Source organism: Chelonoidis abingdonii, chromosome 11 (assembly GCF_003597395.2).
Source record: "Chelonoidis abingdonii isolate Lonesome George chromosome 11, CheloAbing_2.0, whole genome shotgun sequence".
Classification (NCBI taxonomy): Eukaryota; Metazoa; Chordata; order Testudines; family Testudinidae; genus Chelonoidis; species Chelonoidis abingdonii.
The window spans coordinates 21,060,746-21,075,126 of record NC_133779.1 but is presented as its reverse complement, the minus strand read 5'-3'; the positions used below and the strand labels follow the sequence as shown (position 1 = coordinate 21,075,126).

The following is a 14,381-nucleotide window of genomic DNA, read 5'->3' as shown; positions in this document are numbered from 1 at the left end:
ACCACTACTCTGGCCGTTGGTCCGCCTGCCAGCCACCCAGTTCCCCCCTCCCCGGCCCCCACCCCTGCCGTGACCCCCGCATCATCTTCCCACACCTTGGCTTCACGGGGTCCCAATGCACAGGCCAAGCCCGTTGTGGTCTACCTTGGCTGGTCGGGGTCTTCCCGGGCCACCCGCTCACCGGCCAGGGTACACCTTGTTCCCTAGCCTCTGAGCTCCCTCTTCTGGCTCGTAGGGAAATTAACGGCTCCAGCCAGTGTGGCTCCTAGGTCGTCCCGGCGGTACGGACGGGTCGAGGAGGGTGCAGCTTAGTCCTTGCCGTGCGCACATTTCGCACGTCGTCGGCTTAGCCAAACCCGGGCATTGTAACAGGAATAAAGAAAATTTCAGTAGAGGGGTTCTACGACCTGCAGTGTGCCACACACGTGCGGTTCGTGGGGTGCCCCGTTCAGTGCGACAGCCCTTCTCCGAGGGGCCACTCTCTCCTGGGTCAGGCCCCTCAGCTCCCGGAGCCGCACCTTCCTGAGCCTCAGCACATCTGTCGCCGTGGGCCTCCCTACGGAGACGTCCCCTCTCGCTCTGGCCCCCCGGCCTTCACTCCCCGTTCTGTAGCCGGAGGACTCTCTGCCAGCGGTTAGAACACTCACAGGAGGGGTTGACCGCAGCACAGGAAAGTCTCTGGGATCAAGGCCTGGTGCAGTTGTAAATTCTATTGTTGTTGTATTAATACTATCAATGAGCAGATGGGGACTGACTCGATGACCTCATCCTAGGTCGCCTTCCGTTCTAGATTTGTTACGTATTGAAAGGTATTGGGTATACAGATAGCATATTCACTATATCCACAAACCGGTCTGAGCGCTATATGCCACCTCCCGGTCGTGGAAGTGCTGGTCCATTGCGGGAGGATTAGCAGTCCTTCGCTCCGACGCGTCTGTTGGGGGGAAATTGCACCAGGGAATATACCCGTCGTAGCAAGATTGAGCCAGATATCGGGGCTTTGCATTACCCACTCTCATCTCTGTCACAAGCAGTGTGTTTCAGTGTGGATAAATGCAGCAGTAGCACCTCATGTTCACTTTTCCAGATGCCGAGGCACATGAGCTGATTTCTCTAGTGGCACTGACACTGGCCATGTCCTGGCCACCGGCCTCTTGCGATTTTAAGTTTAATTTATAACGAAGCTTTAACACGCTTTTAAGCAAGCCTTCTATTAGAACTTTGAACATACAACAATCGTGACGTTCTCCGTACGGGACTTAGAGAAAGAGAGACTCGTCTAAAAACGTTCGTCCAATGTGTTTCCTGCGCGGGAAGCCCTGAGATTGAGCGAGTGCAATAATAATGAACGGCTTGTGCGTCCGCCTCGCTCAGGAAACGGTGGACGACCCCTGGTGTGACGTTTCTGTGGTAGAGTATCTGATCCCGCTGACGAGCGTGGGCAACGGGAAGCGAGTTGTGTAAGCATAAGAGATCAGAAGAATCATGTTCGGGTGGGACTCTTTCTGCGGGACATCCAATAGCTGAGGTCTCAAGTTTGCAGTGTAGTATCCTTCGGCGAGCGGCGTTGTGGTGATTTCACCATTCAAAGCCATGTTAAGGAAGGCGGCCAGGAGGGTGGGGGCTGTTAAGATCTCCACCCTCCTTGCTAAATTGGGTAGTGGGACAAACCTGTGTCCGTTGAAAAGGCAGACGAGGTTTTGACGAGGGACCCAGGGTTGGACAGACAAGCAGGCAGGCAACAGATACAAAAAATTGAAAACAGGTTGGAAGCCCTAAGGAGAGTGTCAGGAGTAAGAAAAAAAAAAACGTAAGCACAACATGGGAATTCAGATCCTGGGACAGTACTGGGAGGTGGTGGATCGGAGTAGACGAACGCTGTTCTTCCGGGGAGCAGATGCAAGTGATTTAAAGAGAAGAGGGTGAGTAGCTCTGCAGAGCGGAGATGAGGGCAGTGAAGATTGGACCTAAGCTGTGTACAGATGTCAATCGGCCATACAGCTGCGTGTAACTGAACGCCAACGTAAGAAATGTGTAAAAACAACAAGAACCGAGGAATAAATTCCGATCGTGTAAATCTGGATGGAAGCGTTTGGACCTAAGGCAACCAACTCTGATTTGTAACTCTTGTTCTGTCAGGTTGAAGGCCAAATCGGTTTGTGTTCATGTAACACCACAGGAATCCATCAACCAAATCTTCCCATTCGAAGTTGCAAAACTGAAAAAACTACGTTTTGCCCAGGCACAGTATAACACGCGCTTGCTTGGCGTTGAGATTTAACGGTGTAACCCGAAGTACCTTAACGGTTTTACGTTGAATATGCTTTTTTAAGCTGCAGCAGGGCAGTCAAAACGGCGCAGAAGGCGGAAAGATTTTGGAGCTGGTTTTCCGAGGTAACAAAATTAGACAGTAGTGAAAGAGAGTGGCTCTGTGTAATCAAAGGATCCCGTTCTAAGGATTCATGCAAACTCTGTGAGCACAAAAGAACCAGTTTACCCCTATGTAAAAATCGATATGGCTGACGTTATCGTGTTAAAACTAAGGCAGGAATGCTGCTTTCCCCCCAGAACACGGCCCAGTATTAACAGGAAAGGGGAAACAGAATGGCGAACCCTGATCAAATTGTCTGCCTGCATAAAGGGGGAACGAAGCATCCAGGCTCAAAACACTAACGCGGCTCAAGTCAGGAACCGGGATTCAAAGATAGCCGGAGCAAGGGTCAGTTGGTGCTACCTCAGTTACACCTCTGGGCGCTCTTGTGGAGAGAAGAAGGAGAAGCGCTAAGTCAGAGAAGGTAGGGGCTACGACGCTCACTCGTTAGGTACTGCTAGGAGGATTCAAGTTTCTAGCCCACCCGTTTATAAATATGCCGAAACTCATCACCCATTGTTGGAACTGCTAAAGGAGAAAGGTCAGGCAGGGAAGGGGAACCAGAGCAGGACTCCCGCTTTAAACCCTGGCCTGATGTTCCCTTGTGAATTAAGCGTTTTCTTATTCGCTTTGGCAGCTAATGACCCGGCCTCGGCTGCCCGCATTGATTGCTAAAATATGGAAAACGGGGACCAACATGAATGGCAGAAGTGCGTCTGGCAGCTCAAAGAATTGCCTTGGTAGAGGCACCTCCATGTAAGAATCAGATCCGCTGGTGGCCAAGGAAAGACTGGTTGGAATGATGGAGCAGGGCCGGCGCCGGTGTTTTTGCTGCCCCAAGCGCAAAAAAAAAATAGAAGACAGCCGTGATCATGATTGGCAGAAGCTCCACCGCGGCTGGCTTTCTTGCTTCGGCGGCAATTCGGTGGCAGGTCCTTCCTGCAAGCAGTGCCCGGAGCCGGCGCCCTGACGTGCGAGGGCATGTAGTAACGAGGAAAAGCATGCGTAAAATACGCTGCCATTTAACTAGCAGGGAGAGTCCATTCAGGAGACGACTTAGACCACAGATCAAGCTGGGGCCTGCTGAGCGCCACAGAATTGATCAGGTTTTAAGGCAACTGTGACCATTCCCACGCGCCGTGTGTATTTCTGCCAGAATGGTGATTTCTGTGGTAACAAAAAGACCAGTTTTTGTTAATAAAACCAGGATTGTATAGAACGGGAACTAAAAGCAGCAAAAAAATATTGGACATTTACTACAAAGGAAAAGACGTTCTGTGCTAACCCAGCTAACAAAAATGTCGCCAGAGGGTAACAGAAACCCCAGTGTGGTGAGCATGCTGAGGCACACGTAGACGGGGCAAAAAATGGGTATGGAGACCACGCGGAAATTAACCGGCGTAGGTGCACAGGGGCGTGCGTAGCCGTTGGAGCCAGGACATCAGAAAACGGGACGTCTGTGCTGAGAACTGGCCCCACAGGTGCACCCACGCCAGTTCAGGAAAAGGACAGAAGCCGGGAGTTACTTAAGTAGCTCGCATCCGTGCCCAGCGGGCGCGGAAGGGATTCAAGGCCAGTGCAACGCCGCGAACCGGGAGGGAGTATAAAAAGATGTGCTTACAACCTGGTGCGAAATTGTATATGCAGTGCGGCTCGTGACAAGGCTCTGTCTCCGCACCGGTGGACCCACGATCAAGAGATTCATAGAACAATCAGTCGGAAGGACCTTCAGAGGGCTAATATCCACCCCCGTGCTCAAGCAGACAAATCCCAACTTCAATCATCCAGCCAGGGTTTTGCTCACACGCTGGGTCTTAAAAACCTCAAGGGTGGGACCGGGTAAGTGCTGTGGGTAGCCAGATCCACACGCCTCCTAGGAACCATTTCAGCTGCTTCCCTCGCCTCCTAGGAAATACGTTGTTTCCTAATATCCAGCCCTAACCCGCCACTGCAACGTTGAGACCATTGCTCCTTGTTCTGTATCTCCACCCTGAGATCCAGCCGAGTCCTCCTTCTTCTGGCATCCCCCTTCAGGTAGTTGAAAGCAGCTATCAAATCCCCCCTCACTCTTCTCTTCTGCAGACTAAACAATCCCAGTTCCCTCAGCCTCTCCTCGTAAGTCATGTGCTCCAGCCCCCAAATCATTTTTGTTGCCCTCCGCTGGACTCTTTCCAATTTTTCCAAATCCTTCTTGTAGTGGGGGGCCCTAAACTGAACCCAGTCTCCAGATGAGGCCTCACCAATGTCGAATAGAGGGGAATGATCCCGTCCCTCGATCTGCTGGCAATGCCCCTACTTATACAGCCCAAAATGCCATTAGCCTTCTTGGCAACAAGAGCCCACTGCTGACAATGCACCAAGCACGGGGCATGGGGTTCAAACTGATTTTATTGCTAAATTGCCAAGGAGGAAGGAAGGAAGGAAGTTAGAGAGAAGCTCTGGCCTCAGGCCAAGGAGAACGCATCAACTGCATGGTTAAGGAAGCTCTCCAGAAGGTTGCAAAGCACACGGGGAAAGATTGGCTGGATAAACTGCCTCTGATTTTCTCTGCCATCCGCGGCACTAACAGACTAAGAACAAACATGTAACCCTATCGCCTTCTGTTTGGACATCCCGTGCTCCTAACGACTGAGCCTAGAACCTGAAATGGGTCCACGTTTCGCAAACTAAACCGCTGACGGAAATAACGACATTTGGATTCTCTGCAGAACAGGACGTCCTGGAACCAGAGTGCAAAGCTGAAAATGAAACACCAGTGTAAGGTTTAGGTTTGACCTGCTCTTTGGGGGATGCTCAGGGCCTGGGTAATTAGAGCGATCCTGGGAGAAGATGCAGCCCTCCTTATACGCCAATATTTAAGGAATAATTCACTCCCCGCCAACCAATCATGGATTCCTGCCCATAATCCTGTGAGCCTCATAAAACGGTGTGATAAAAACAGTAACCAACTCTTAAAACCCTTAAAAAATACCGATATGTCTGCCTGGCCAAGGCAAGTGGGACTTAAAATTCACCTTATAAACACCACAGGAATATGAAACCACTGGGGAATAAAGGTTAAAACAGAGGGTCTCTATGGGGATACCACCTGGAGTTCCAGCTACCCACAATCACCAGATCAGTAAAATAAGCCTGTTAAGACAGGAACGATCCAGGGGAGAACTGTCCCAATACCCCATTGGAAATTGGAACTTAAATGTTCACCCCACCCCCTTCCTCTTATAACAGGCTGGTTTAAAAACACGTCAACTCTCCAATGGCCGAGCAATGCATGGGGCATGGGTCACTTGCTGGTGGATTCTCTGTTTGGGGTTTGTTATAGAAGTGGATGGGTAGGGTTCTGTGGCCTGCTTTGTGCAGGAGGTCAGACTAGATGATCATATCGGTCCCTTCTGACCTATGAGTCTATGAGTCGATGCCAAATTAGGAGGAGTTCAATTTACAGCCGGAATTACAAACACTATAGACCCCTGGAAGTCATTAAAAATAAGTTCAGTTTCTTGTCACAGCCGCAAAATAGTCTCGGTCTCAAGCAGGCAAATAATATCGTAAATCTGGTACAAATAAAATTAAAAAATGAAACGGCCTTGGCCATAAAATGTGCTAAGAAGTTTAGCATCACTGGAACACGCAATGTTTTGGGTAATAGCTGGGACAGTTCAGGTATTAATGCATCTTTTAAGCCAACAAAAAAAGTCCTCGGTTTTTACAACAGACACAGAGGGATCCGGGTTGTTCATATATCACGTGTGAATAAAGACACTCTACAGGTTGCTAGCTCTGGAAAAGAACTGACAGCTTATCACCGGTACGACATTGGTCCCCGACCTCTGTTCTCAATCATGTTCCACCCATGACTAGCTGTGTTAATATTGTCCGGGGTTTGCTTGCTAGGAATGTGTTGTATGCGCTGTTAAACGTAAAAAAAAAAGTTTGTTAAATTATAACCACAAGCTCAAATGGCCTCTCAGCATATCGCTATGAAAGAATCGTACAAAATACGACACGCACAGAATTGTTCTTGAGGCGTCAAAGGGGGACATGTGGTAGTCAAATGTGATGTTTGTATTTTATGTCATTTATGATAAAAATAATAACATGGCATGTATTAAATGTATCGGTGTATAACAGGGCTAGGCAAGCTATGGCCCGCGTGCCGGAGGCGGCACACGAGCTGATTTTCAGCGGCACTCACGCTTCCAGGATCCTGGCCACCGGTCCGGGGGGCTCTGCATTTAAAATTAATTTTAAATTAAGTTTCTTAAACATTTTAAAAACCTTATTTACATGACATACTACAATAGTTTAGTTCTATATTATAGACTTATAGAAAGAGACCTTCTAAAAGGGTTAAAATGTATGACCGGCATGTGAAACCTTAAAGCAGAGTGAATAAAGGAAGACTGCTGAAAGGTGGCCTACCCCTTGTGTATACTTTGACCCGATCCTGCCAGTCACCATTTTAGAATAGCTGAAAGGACCATTTGGTAAAAATGCATCAGCTGGAATCTGTGCCTGGGCTGATTTCAAGGCAGTAACAGATCACTTCGTTGTAGGTTTGGCATTTTAAAATAAGTTAAAAAAATGCCGTCATTGTTTTTCTTCTGCGTTGCCACGTGCTGTTCCCGTTTAAAATGTTGTGTGTCAATTAATTCTGTTTCGTGTGCGAATAAAAAAATGTATGTGTACAAAATTAAGTGTCATGACTGTCGCTGAGCCAAATATACAAAAAAACAAAACAAACCCCAAAACCCAAAACCAAACGCAAAGGCGCCAGGAGGCTGCCACGTGCCCCTATTAAAATGTCAACGTGACGACTCTAAAGACGTGATGAACACCTGTCAGCGGGGACAGGAGAGCTGTGATAAAGGGTGAGAAGGGCAATGTAAGAAAACCCTCGTTAAACAACAATTGATCACAGCACGAGGGTGCAAAACTGATTGGTCCCAAGGAAGGAAGATCACTGTACATACACAGGGCCTCGTCGTGAAACTGAGCGTTCATCCTAGCCAAGACTTCCCCAGAGCATCGTGTTGTGACGGATGGAACCCGGCACCTCCCTACCCGCGATCAACCTCGCTGGCCGCTCGATTGATCCGGACTCTGGACTGGTAACTGTAACATGGGCTGGTGGGAGTGTGTGTGTGTGACTGGATGAATCTGCTCATTGTTGTATCTCCAATAAACGCTGTGTGTTGCCTTTTCCCCTGAAAAAGATCCTATGTCCTTCTTACAAGCATAACACTGGCCTCCCTCAGTGCAAGACATCTGGTCTGTCCCTGCTTCCCAGCTGGGCATCGGATATCACCTGCCCCAAGCCCTGCCTCTGTCCATTGGCTTCTCTCCAGGGAAACAGGGTTGTCTAGGTCTTCTCTCCCCTCTCCTGTCCTCTGGCCCCTCTGGCTGGAACCGGCTGGTCAGGTCACCGGGGTCCTCTCCCCGCAGCCCATTGTCCCCCACTGGCCAGAACCAGCTGTGACTCCTGAGCTGGGTCTCCGGGTCGCCAGTCGCTGGGGTCTCCATCCTCCAGGCCATCGGCTGGGGTCCCGAGTTCCCTCTCCAGTCCTCTGTCCCAACAAAGTCCCTCTCCTCTCTTGTTAAAGCAGTAACACCCGGGAACACTGAGTCCCACCCCCTGTGCATGCAACTGCCTGGAAAACACAGAAGAACAAGACAATCCTCCACTCCGTTACAGGGAGCTAGACATGGGAAAGTCAGGAAGTGGGGACAGGAGTGGGATACCTGTGGGGTTACAGTGGACGAGAAGCTGGATCTGAGTCAGCAGTGGCCCTTGTTGCCGAGAAGGCTAATGGCATTTTGGGCAGTATAAGTAGGGGCATTACCAGCAGATCGAGGGACGGGATCATTCCCCTCCATTCGACATTGGTGAGGCCTCATCTGGAGATTGGGTCCAGTTTTGGGCCCTCACTACAAGAAGGATTTGGAAAAATTGGAAAGAGTCCAGCGGAGGGCAACAAAAATGATTCGGGGGCTGGAGCACATGACTTACGAGGAGAGGCTGAGGGAACTGGGATTGTTTAGTCTGCAGAAGAGAAGAGTGAGGGGGGATTTGATAGCTGCTTTCAACTACCTGAAGGGGGATCCAAAGAGGCTGGAGCTCGACTGTTCTCAGTGGTGGCAGATGACAGAACAAGGAGCAATGGTCTCAAGTTGCAGTGGGGCAGGTCTAGGTTGGATATTAGGAAACACTATTTCCCTAGGAGGGTGGTGAAGCACTGGAATGGGTTCCCTAGGGAGGGGGTGGAATCTCCACCCTTAGAGGTTTTTAAGGCCCAGCTTGACAAAGCCCTGGCTGGGATGATTGAGTTGGGAATTGGTCCTGCTTTGAGCAGGAGGTTGGACTAGATACTCCTGAGGTCCCGTCCAACCCTGATCTATGATTCCATGATTTGTCAAGAACAAATCATGTCAAACCAACCTGATCCCTTTCTGTGGCAGGGTAACAAGCCTTGTGGATGGGGGGGAGTGGTAGCTGTGGTATATCTTGACTTTAGTAAAGCATTTGATACTGTCTCGCGTGACCTTCTCTCATTAACAAACTATGGAAATGCAACTTAGATGGAGCTACTATAAGGTGGGTGCAAAACTGGGTGGAAAACAATTCCGAGAGAGCAGTTATCAGTGGTTCACAGTCCTGCTAGAAGGGCATAACGAGTGGGGTCCCACAGGGATCAGTTCTGGGTCCGGTTCTGTTCAATATCTCCATCAATGATTTTGATAATGGCATAGAGAGGACACTTATAAAGTTTGTGGCCAATACCAAGCTGGGAGAGGTTGCGAGTACTTTGGAGGCTAGGATTAAAATTCAGAATGATCTGGGCAAACTGGAGAAATGGTCTGAAATAAATAGAATGAAATTCAATAAGGACAAACGCAAAGTTCTCCATTTAGGAAGGAACAATCAGTTGGGAAATGACTGCCTAGGAAGAAGCACTGCAGGAAGGGATCTGGGGGTCAGAGTGGATCACAAGCTAAATATGAATCAAAAGTGTGACACTGTTGCAAAAAAAGGAAGCATCCTTCTGGGCTGTATTAGCAGGCGTGTTGTAAGCAAGACACAAGTGCAGGGCACTGGACTAGAGACCTTGCGAGGTCCCATCCAGTCCTACGATTCTATGACTCTGGTTTGCCTCAGTTTCCCCATGGGGAGAATGGTGTCCCCCTCTTTGGTAAAGTGCTCTGAGGTCAGGAGGGAGCGCTGGGCAGGTTCGATTTTGAAGGGTCTGACGATGCGTCGCGGATAAGCACAAGCAGGACCACGCAGAGGGTGAGACATTGCAGAGTTTGTGGACGGAGGTGCTAGGAAGAGGGTCGGAGACATAAGCTCTTGTATCAGAGCCCTGGCATGAGGCAGGACCTGCTCACCGAATTTGGCAAGAACAGGGCTGACACTTCAGGAATTCACATTCCTCGGAAGTGCTGCTCATCGAACGCTGACACAAACACCTCCCGATATCCAGTGGTACCAGAACTTCCTGATACCAAGGATGGGACAAAAACATTGCCCGGAGACAACAGGAACACACGATCTCTTCCTCAAAGATAAGGTCAGGACAGCAGAACATAACAGAGATGTTTTGTTCGAACCAACATGGACAAGGTGATGGGTGATGACTGGCCACTTCGGGGGGAAGTAATGAACTGTGGCAGAGGCTGCATGTAACTTGTTTGTATCGGGGTACAAAGCTGTATCTTGGAGGGAGTGTCTTTGTCTGGCCTAGGGAGGAACAGAAAGTCTGGCCGTTCACTGAGCTGCTTACTGTTACAGGCACCCATGTATTAATGGTCCGGTAGCGTCTGCGGGATATTAGTACTATACTTCATCAACAATTAACCCGGCCAGGTGCCTTCATCCCTTAACGGATCTTGTGGTCATTGGGCGGTTCACTTGAGGTCTCTGCAGGGCTAGGCCGACACACACATGCAGCCCAACATCTATCAACCTCTAACCACACCCGCGAACCCAAACGCGCCGGTGAACAGAGTTGGCACAAAACTTGCACTAACCCAGGTCAATTTAAGATCCAAATCAAAAACCTCATCCGAACACACCAAAGCCATGGGATAAAGCAATATGGCTGGCTCAGTGGGGGAGGGAATGGGGCATGGGGCCTCCCATCTGGCCCCAGACCAGGGCTGGATCGCTGCTGTCTCTACTGCTTCGCTGGCCTGGCATCTGGAACCCGGTCAGACCAGTCCCTGGTCTTGTGCCAGGCCCTGCAGCTTCCCCAGGCTTGTCCCTTGCTGCGTTAATTAGCGGAGTGACTCCAGTTCCTGAAGGAAGCGTCGTCTCACCGCTGGCTCAGGCCCGGGGCAGGATCATCGTCAGCCAGCCCCTAACGACGCCCGCCAGGCGGCCGACGTTAGTACCAGGATGTCATGTGCATTCCAGGCATCCAGGGTGTCTCTCCCCATCGTGTGGTTTGCAGCTGCAATCCTCCTGGGCATCTGCCACAGCCTCTGCTCCAGCCTCGGCCCTGCTGGCGCCGGCCTCCCCAGCGCCTGGCCCTGAACATGGCCAGTCACCTTAACCGATCCCAGCACCAGTCCACCCCTTCCACGCCCGTCTCCCCGCAGCGCGGTCACCTGCCTGCCATCCATTCAGAACGGCTCAAGGATGGGAGACAGGGGTTGGCTCACTGTGCCCGGTGCTGGCATCACCATCACTTCACTGCCCAGACTGATGGTTTCAAGGCCACACGGTGCAATGGTAGGAAAACTTGGAAAAATACCTGCATGGCCTCAACTAGGCTGTTCCTCTGGGAAGTTCTTTGCGTGCGAGCGAGTGCTGAGGCTTGGGAGAAATGCTTCATGGATCTTAGTGAGGTTGGTGATGCAGATGCCTTTTGTGGGAAGCTGTTGCCACCAGGAGGTCAGATCTCTCCCCGGACCCGGGGCTGGGAGTTGAGTCGCTCCCCGGGCAGCGGTTGCTGGTGTCTGGGTGAGATTTCCAATGGAGGGGGATGGCGTCAGGTGCTGTTCAAGGGCTGGGTCTAGAGCGTGAAATACAGAAAGGGGGTAATATTTGCTCCCTGCTCAGGTACTTACACACTGGGATCAAGCCTCCCCTCAGCCGTCTCTTTGTTATGGCGAGAGACGGTAGCCAGTGCCAGGCACCTCAGAGGGAATGAACAGAACAGGGAATCACCAAGTGACCCAGCCTCTGAAGCCCATTCCAAGGTGCTGGCAAACTGAGGCTAAGGACCCCATCCCTGCCCAGCCTGGCCAATAGCCATTGATGGTTTGTGATCCACGTCGCTCTGAACCAGTGCCCCAGCCTCTCCCTCATTCTCCACTGCCCTGATTCTTTGGGTCATCTGCAGACTTTCTCAGGGATGGTTTTATGTTTTCTTCCGCTCTTCGATAAAACGGTTAACTAGCGTCGGGCCAGGAACTGAGCCCTGCGGGACCCCACTGGAAAGGGACTGGCTTGCTGACGACGTCCCATTTCCGATTAGTTTGGAGATCCATCAGTTAGCCAGTTTTGAATCCATTTCCTACGTTTATTCAAGGCTGTTTTAGTTTTTCAATCTGGATGCCGTGCAGCACGCAGTCAGACGCCTCCCAGGCACCAGCGGTTGTTACAACAGCACTATTATCTTGATCAGTCAATTTTGTAATTGCTCTGACAAAAGGCCCCATTCTCCACCCAGCCCCGCTGAGCGGCATTTGTTGCATTACACTCTCTTAATTCCTTGTTAATTGACTCCCCCCATCAGCTGCTCCATTATCTCTCCCAGGATCTATGTCGGATGAACAGGCCTGTAATTATAAGGAATGACGCTGATATCTGTGGGTACTGGGTGTTTCCGAGAAACAGGAAGGTGGGGCAGCTGCAATCCAGAAGGGGAAATAATATGTCAGGAGTGGAGAATGCAGGCATTGTGGCAATCTCAGTGTGAAGTAGTGGTGTGACTCAGTTTCCCCAATTAATTATGCATCGCCACCTGGTGGCTGCAAGGGAGGGAAATCCTTCCCCCTGGAGGTCACCCCTGATGGCTGCCTGGCTCTGAGAATGACCCCGGAGGTACAGAAACACTTAACTCATAATGAGCGGTAGGGGCCGTGGGGCCGGGCGGGAGTAGACGGGATTTGGTGACCTGGGCATGGCCACATTTTAACACTTGTCACTGACGGCAAATCCACCGCGACCCTGGGGACAAGCCCCCCTTCCCTGTTAGACCTTTTCCATCTCGTTTCCAGTCCGAATTCGTCTGGTTCCAACTCCGGGCCCTCGACCGGGTTCAACCTGCCTCTGCCAGTGAAACATTCGCTCCCCACGTTGGTACTTCCAGACCGGGGTCAGTCACCCCTTCACCGCCTCCTCCCTAAGCTAACTGAGCTCCTGGAGTCTCTCACTTCTCCTGGCTCCTCTGCCCCATCTCCAATTGAATCGCTCCCGGCTGGCACTATGGGCCCCAGCAGGGCCCGATCCAGCAGTGAAATTGCCTCTCTGCCTCTACGCGAGATTCCCACTTACGCAGCCCGGGATGGCATTCCCCCTGTTGGTCACAGCGTCGCCCCGGGAGCTCACGGACAGCTGATCATCCACCCCGCCCCCTAAATCTGCTTCAGAGTCACTGCTCCGCAGGAGAGACTCCCCCGGCCCATGTACGGTGACATTTAGCTGCATTCAAGCCATCATACTGGGTTGTGATCCATATTGCTCTGAACTGGGGACCCGGCCTCTTCCCTAGTTCCCACTCCTTATTTCCCACTGAAGTGTTAACAGGGGGATGCTGGTGCTGTAAAGGCATAGTGGTGTCAGCGGTGGGATATTATGTCCCAAGAGGTAATGGTGGGATGCTGGTGCCGTAACGGCATAGTGGTGTTAGTAGTGGGATATTATGTCCCAAGAGGTAACGGTGGGATGCTGGTGCCGTAACGGCATAGTGGTTTTAGTGGTGGGATATTATGTCCCAAGAGGTAATGGTGGGATGCTGGTGCCGTAACGGCATAGTGGAGTCGGCAGTGGGATACTATGTCCCAAGAGGTAACGGTGGGATGCTGGTGCGGTAACAGCATAGTGATGTCAGTGGTGGGATATTATGTCCCAAGAGGTAATGGTGGGATGCTGGTGCCGTAAAGGCATAGTGGTGTCAGTGGTGGGATACTATGTCCCAAGAGGTAACGGTGGGATGCTGGTGCCGTAACAGCATAGTGGTGTCAGCAGTGGGATATTATGTCCCAAGAGGTAATGGTGGGATGCTGGTGCCGTAACGGCATAGTGGTGTCAGAAGTGGGATACTATGTCCCAAGAGGTAATGGTGGGATGCTGGTGCCGTAACGGCATAGTGGTGTCAGAAGTGGGATACTATGTCCCAAGAGGTAATGGTGGGATGCTGGTGCCGTAAAGGCACTCTGGTGTTGGGGTGGGGAGGACGGTTGCATTGTTTGGCGTGAGGCCGGAGGTGTTGTCACATGACGTGTTTGCTCTGGGTGTTTCCGAGAGTCGGGCAGATGAGGCAGCAGAGCCCTGGGTGGTGGTGGCAGGAACCTTGCGCCATGCGCCCTGGAGCAGCCGGGGGCAGGATTAACCTAATTATAGTCCTGGCCTCGTGCCAAGAGAAGGAGAGGCCGGCCCCTTTGCACTGCCCCCACAAGCCAGAAACCAGCCCATCCTGCCTCCCCAGGTATAAAACACCCCTGCCCCGTGCCAGGAGCTGCACATTCGCTGCTGGCTCCCTCCGCTCGCCTACCCAGCCATGGACAGCTCCCTGCACGCCACGCTCGGCCTTGTGCTCGGCTGCTGCCTGTGGGGCGTGTGGGGCCAGGAAAAGATCGAAGTTAGCAATGGAGGGAAGTGGGGCACGTGGGGCCAGGAACAGTCCTGCCCCGGCAACAGCTTCGCCATTGGATTCTCCCTGAAGGTAAAGATTCACCCCCGCCAGCCCGGCTCCCCCCTGCCCCACTCTCTGCCCCCTTCCCCAGCCTGACTCCCCCCTGTCCCACTCCCTGCCCCCTTCCCCAGCCCGACTCCCCCCTGCCC

At 51.6% G+C, this 14,381-nt stretch overlaps 1 pseudogene; it reads left to right on the top strand.

Annotated features, from left to right (window-relative positions):
• The first annotated feature begins 14,097 nt into the window (after positions 1-14,097).
• Positions 14,098-14,381, top strand: part of LOC116822687 (vitelline membrane outer layer protein 1-like) — a 4,603-nt pseudogene continuing 4,319 nt past the window's right edge.